Consider the following 6,158-nt stretch of genomic DNA (forward strand, 5'->3'; position numbering starts at 1 on the left):
CCTGGTTCTGACAATCATAGATAAAATCACACACAGCCAGACCAAAGGCTTCATTTTATGTGAATAAACAAAGTAAACTCGGATGTTACCTTTAAATTTTGCAGGCTCAAGCGTGTCGATCAAATGAGGTGGCGGTCTGCGAAGACTGTTTGACAGCACGGTTGTGCAAGTTCTGCACTTTCAATGCGTCCTTATTTTGCTCAGGCTTTATGTTGACATACATGTACTGTCACACTTTTCCAATAATCTAAGCTAACTGTATAGAAGATTATTAACTGTAATGTGAAATTTTCGCGGCATAAGATGCTGTAAAAAAAATCTTTCTGAACTTCCCTCTCAGACACCTAAACCGGATGTTGTCATCTGCTATTGGCTGCGCGCCTCTTAAAGGGGAGGGGCAAAATCGCAGCATGGACTGAAGCAGCATACATTATTCAGGAAAATATTGTTTTGTTAAATCACGCAAAAAGTACATTTCCACACTCTCATTATCTAAATCAACAAATGTGTCAAATGTTTCCATCAGATGTCTGATAATATGCGTGAAATTACATTTTGAATAAAAATGAGAGACTGCTTTCCTGCTCTTCAGCTCTTCACCAACATAATAAATGACAAAACTATTAAAATTGTTTACTTTTTATTTCATTATTTGTATAAAATAACTTTAAACATGATATTTATTTTATAAATGATTTATTAAATTTGATTTTATGATCATTTAATTGTTTAAGACTAAGGCTGAAATAATTATTTGTAAAACAGCAATAAGTAGCAAAAAATAAATGTTATAGGCATGGTTAAAAAATGTTTCAGAACGTTTTAACATAAAGACAAAAAAAAATCTGTTTTAAATCGATCACCCAGGACAAAAAATCGCGTGAATCCACTCATTAATGTGCTTTCTGTTGCTTTAAATGGTATTTGTTACGTCATTTTTAAATATTTTTAAATATTTTGTGTATCTGCTTGATCTTTCTTCACATTCTCCTGCACGACTAGTGCAGCTGTTTTGCATTTGACCATTAGGTGGCACTGTATAAATTGTTATTGTTTCAACATCTTAGTACACTAAAGGACTTCGAGGCTCTGTCACAATTTTGTTAAATCTCCTGTAAAGTGGTTTAGATATCAGAGGCCTGTACACTTTTGTGTATTATTCACCAAATTCTCATATTACTGAAAAGTAATATTTTGTAAAGTTTTACAAACGTAATTCGTTAAAAAAAAGGACTAAGTGCATGTGTGCGGTTAGAGCCTATTCAGCATCAAGGTGCAATGAATGCAGGAAAAAGTACCACAAGCGTAGTGGAGGCAGGTTTATTTATGTATCTATTTTAAGCCTTTAATGAAAACATCTGTTATCCAGCATGACTTTGAATGCTAATGGCTTATGAGGGTGCTGTTCTCAGTAATTTTACTAGAATAACACTCTGATTTAGCATTTCTGATGTCAGGATATACGTTAAGAAGAGGAACTGACAAAGAAGAAATGGAATTTGATAATGATGTTATGCACATGTTTCATTTAGGAGGTGACTGGGCAGTCACAATGAGGTACACACTCTGAGCCTTATACAATGGGAAGACTGTTTAAGGTCAGCAGAGAGCAGGATCTGGAGTCTACCACATACCAGCAGCAAGAAGTCAGGGGTCTGTGCATGTGGCTGTCCCCGTGGAAGCGAAAACAAATGCATGGAGGTCCTAGGCTGTGTAACGGCATGATTTTAGGGAACAGAGCTTTCTCAAGGCCACCCCAGCAGATGCAGAGCAGACGAATTACAACAGTTGTTTAAACAGAGGTAATGGTACCACATTTGTGTGTGTGTGTGTGTGTGTGTGTGTGTGTGTAGGTATGTTACATATATGTTGTAATGTAATGTTAATAAAGAGGGATAGAGAGAAAGGCTGTGTGTTCTTGGGAAAGGTTGGTGTGAGGCAGAGGCTATAACTTGGGGAATGTGTTTAAAGTGGGCTAGTGGCTCCAGATTAGAGCTCACCACCCCTGTGGTTTTCTACACAGAAACTTGCATGTGTGTGCGCGTGCATGTGTGTGTTTTTCTTAGAGTTGGGTGGTGCCTCTGGCTCACTCACCAAATGGAAAGGCTGCACAGAAAAACCTCTATGCACACTACCAAGTCAAACAAATATTTATTGCAATAATTCATTTTAATCATTCATGTGTGAATGCATATAAAACGTTCAACAATAACACAATTACACTGGGCATTTTTCTTGGATTAATTATGATTTTGTTTTATCTTAATTCATCAGTTAATCTGGCCATCGATTCTCTGATAGTGATGCTCTAATTGCAAAGTAGTTGATTTAAAAATGAAATCACATACATGCATTTCTGACTGGACACACACGTAGTCACAGTATGTTTATTCTCCAGAAAGTAAATTTAGGTCAGTCGGGGCCAGATTCCTTTGGTCATTACATAAAAATACATCTGGTCTGAGCGGAACTTCTTTGGTCATCCAAATAGGAATAAAGAACACACAGAAAAATGTGGTTTAATGCCTGGGCTAGAAACCATGTGTGTTTTTCCCTGAGCTCAAAATGGTCGATCATGAGGTGGGGGATAAGAGAAACATGAATGTGGGGAAAAAAGGAGCCAATGTGAGAAAATAGCAAGGGCGGAGGGGGCCGAAATGATGGAGGGGATATTGGCAGAAGGCTGCCATGTCCAGCGCTGAGATCACTAAGTGGGTGGTAGGTGCAGAGCTTCCCCTTGGCCAAATCATGAGAAACACTCATATCTTCCAAGCAGTTTGACTGGAGTAGGATGTCAACCGCTGAAGCCTGTCTGCGAGCCAGAGACCGAGAGCTGCACAGATGGTAGTGCTGACAAATTAGTTCAGTTCAGATCCAGACCAGTTTCATTTCTGTACCTGGCAGCGAGTCTCTTAACCACTTCTTGCCCGACGGGGCTGGAATGATCGTTCTTTCCACTTTTTTCCGCTGAATGTTCTGTTTCCAAGCGAGGTCCCAAATCTGGGTTTGTAGTTTTACATGCGATGTGGTTAAATGTTGAATATATGACCGCCTGTACAAAACGGCAGAGTTCCCTCCAATCTCTTTATTTATATTGAATGAAAATGTGCTGGCTGCCTGCATTACTGCCGCCCACATGAACCAGAATCCAAGCCAGCTGGCTTCAGGCTGGATCCTAACTCACAGAGAACAGAAGCACACAGACAAGGTGTGGCCAGACCAACCTGGCTCTCCTTAGGTTACCATGCTTTGGAATGGACTTTCTCTGGCCACTAACCTTCCCATTGCCCTAAATGTAATGAAGTGCGGCATATAGCGATATTTGATTGCATCTAGATTGAGCTGTATGGTGTGAAAATGAGCATTGAGATCAAACGAGAATGTTTCTTCTTTGGAAACGGCACTATAATTGGCTCTTTATGGATTTAAAGTGTGTAACTTGTGCAAAAATATTGACTGTTTTCAAACAGGTTTCATTAAGACTCTCTAAGTTTTCCATTGGTCAGCACCCCAAACTGATTCCATTGGTGAAGGCAAATTTCAATCAAATTAGTGTTTTTGGATGGACTACTTTTCTCTTCGAGATGGACACTGGAATACGAGAAAGCATTCTAACATCGAAGAAGTTAAGGCTCATTCACACCAACAACAATTAAAATGATAACCATATCTATAAAGTTTAAATATCATTCTAATGGCATGTTCACACCAATGACGATAACTGTAATGATAATGATAAAGATATATTTCTAAAAATTGTTCTAATATAAAAGAATAGAAGAGTCTACCACAACTATAAATTAGGTCGCTCTAAATCCCTCTTTTCCACAAGCCTGCTCTGCTCTGATTGGTCAGATGGTCCAGTCTGTTGTGATTGGTCTTCTGCTTACAGCGGGTCGGAAACGAAATGCCCATCGCTATAACTGAATTTCAGCTCCAGAGGCTTCATAAATCCTCAACGATTGTACACACTGTAAAGATAGTAACAATTTACCATATAAATCAGAGCACGAGTCCAATGATGAAACATTGGAAGACATTATGAGATGTTACAAGTGTAATTCCTCTACAGTCAGCATTAAAAAGTGTATGTCCATCAACAATTTTATTGAGGTGCACATGTGGGAACTGTATCATTAACTGTATCAATAACGGTGCATACATTAGCTGAGCACAAAACGTGAATGACTGATGTAACATTAAAGTTTGTAAACCAAATCTCGCTCCCTCTTTTATCATTATCAGTGAGAACAACAGACAATCTGCATTAATTGACACAATTTTAGGCATAGTGGGCCCACAGCTGATTATCAGAACTATTTCAGTAAGACAGTAATTGCCGTTTAACTAGAGACCTACAGCTGCACTGGGTGTACATAATATAAAACACAAAACTATGAATTTTGAACACCCGGTAGAAAATACAGTATTGTGCAAAAGTCTTAGGCACGTTAGTATTTTCACCCCCCAAAAAATGGATTTAAGCCAGTTATTTATATATTTTGCTGTAGTGTGTCAGTAGGAAATATCAGTTTACATTTCCAAACATTCCTTTTGCCATTAATTGAAATAATCCAGTGAGATTTTTGAATGCACAAGGAGTCTGACAACAGCCGGTGCTCCACACGGAGATCTGATCTCACCATCATCAAGTCCATCTGGGTTTACATGAAGAAACAGAAAAAACTGAGACAAACTAAATCCAGAAGAACTGCAGCAACATCTCCAATATGCTTCAAATATTCAAAATACACAAAAAAACATAAAAATAAATAAATAAATATAAGGAAAAAAGAAAACAAATAATAATAATAATCAGCCAAATTTGTTACATAAACGAATTGCTTCAGGCACAAAAGTGAATTTATAACGATTTGTAGAACATCTAATTGTCCTTAAACGTCGCCCCAGAGGCATCCACTCAACGTCCGAATGCAACGGCTGTGTAATTCCAAAGAAAGATGGTGGTTTGGGCCCAATAATGGACCTATGTGCTCTAAACAAGCACTTAAGGAAGTACAAATTCAAGATGCTCACAATCGGGACTCTCACACGTTTAATCCACTGCGGCCATTGGTTCACCGCGGTCAATCGTTCTAATTCTATGAGAATCCAAACCACAGCTATAACGTTAATGTCACAAAATAATTATATCGTTAAAGAGCTATTTTTTTTCCAGCTGATGAATGATAAAAACACTGACACCCAATCAAAAATCCACCCGACTTTAAAATGCATTAGCATTTAATGCAACAGGCAACAATGCAGCATACACTTTTAATAAACAGAACATTATTGTCCATTGGTGTGGACACTAATATAGTTATAGTTATCTTTATAGTTATTGTTCTTGGTGTGGATGGGCCTCTACACATGTAAATAGATGGTTTTCAAATTGTGTGGTCATTAATACATATTTATGACACAATGCCCCAAAGGTGTGCCATAGATCACGCTTCTCAACTATAGCACACCTCCAGGCTGCAATTCTTCTTCTTCTTTTTTTTTCTTTCTTTTTTTTTGCAGCGATGCCATAGAAGAACCATTTTTGGTTTCCCAAAGAATCTTTCAGTGATCAGTACTTTAAAAGAACCATTTTCCACTATAAAGAACCTTTTGTGCAACTGAAAGTTTCCATGGATGTTAAAGGTTCTTCATGGAACCATTAATGCCAGTAAAGGACCTTAATTTTTAAGAGTGTCCAGCATGACTTGTGTAGTCCAGTTCACAAACAAATCATTCTTATGATTTGCTTCTTTAAATGAACTGTCACAAATGTAGGAGTTGCTGGTTTGAATTAGTCTGACGAATCAGAGCGGCTACTGAATCAACAAATGACTCACTAACCCAATATTCTGTTGTAAGAGCACACAATGCGTAGGCTAGTATGTTCATCTGATGACAAATTAGCATTGGAAGTGAAACAAATGTTTAATGGCTTTAAACATAAAAGTAATATCCAAGTTCAGCTTGAAAAGAGCAAAAGCAATTAGACAGTAAAAAATGGTATCAAGAGACTTGAACATCTTTAAGCTGGGAGATGAAAAAACAGATGTCCTGTCTTGCTCAGAATTCATAAATCTTGTGTGGAGGAATCTGCTGTCTGTTTCTGGGGGAGCAATCGACTGCACACTCCTCATTACTCAATAGTGTATCAC

General features: G+C 37.9%; 1 protein-coding gene across 1 annotated transcript in view; it reads right to left on the reverse strand.

The window, feature by feature from the left end:
• Nucleotides 1-365, reverse strand: part of fancc (FA complementation group C) — a 28,139-nt gene extending 27,774 nt beyond the window's left edge. Inside the window, exon 1 of the mRNA XM_048209657.1 lies at nt 90-365. The gene's annotated coding sequence lies outside the window, so the exon portion shown is untranslated. The remainder of the gene's footprint in view (nt 1-89) is intronic.
• Between the last annotated feature and the right edge of the window lie 5,793 nt (nt 366-6,158).

Source organism: Megalobrama amblycephala, linkage group LG12 (assembly GCF_018812025.1).
Source record: "Megalobrama amblycephala isolate DHTTF-2021 linkage group LG12, ASM1881202v1, whole genome shotgun sequence".
NCBI lineage: Eukaryota > Metazoa > Chordata > Actinopteri > Cypriniformes > Xenocyprididae > Megalobrama > Megalobrama amblycephala.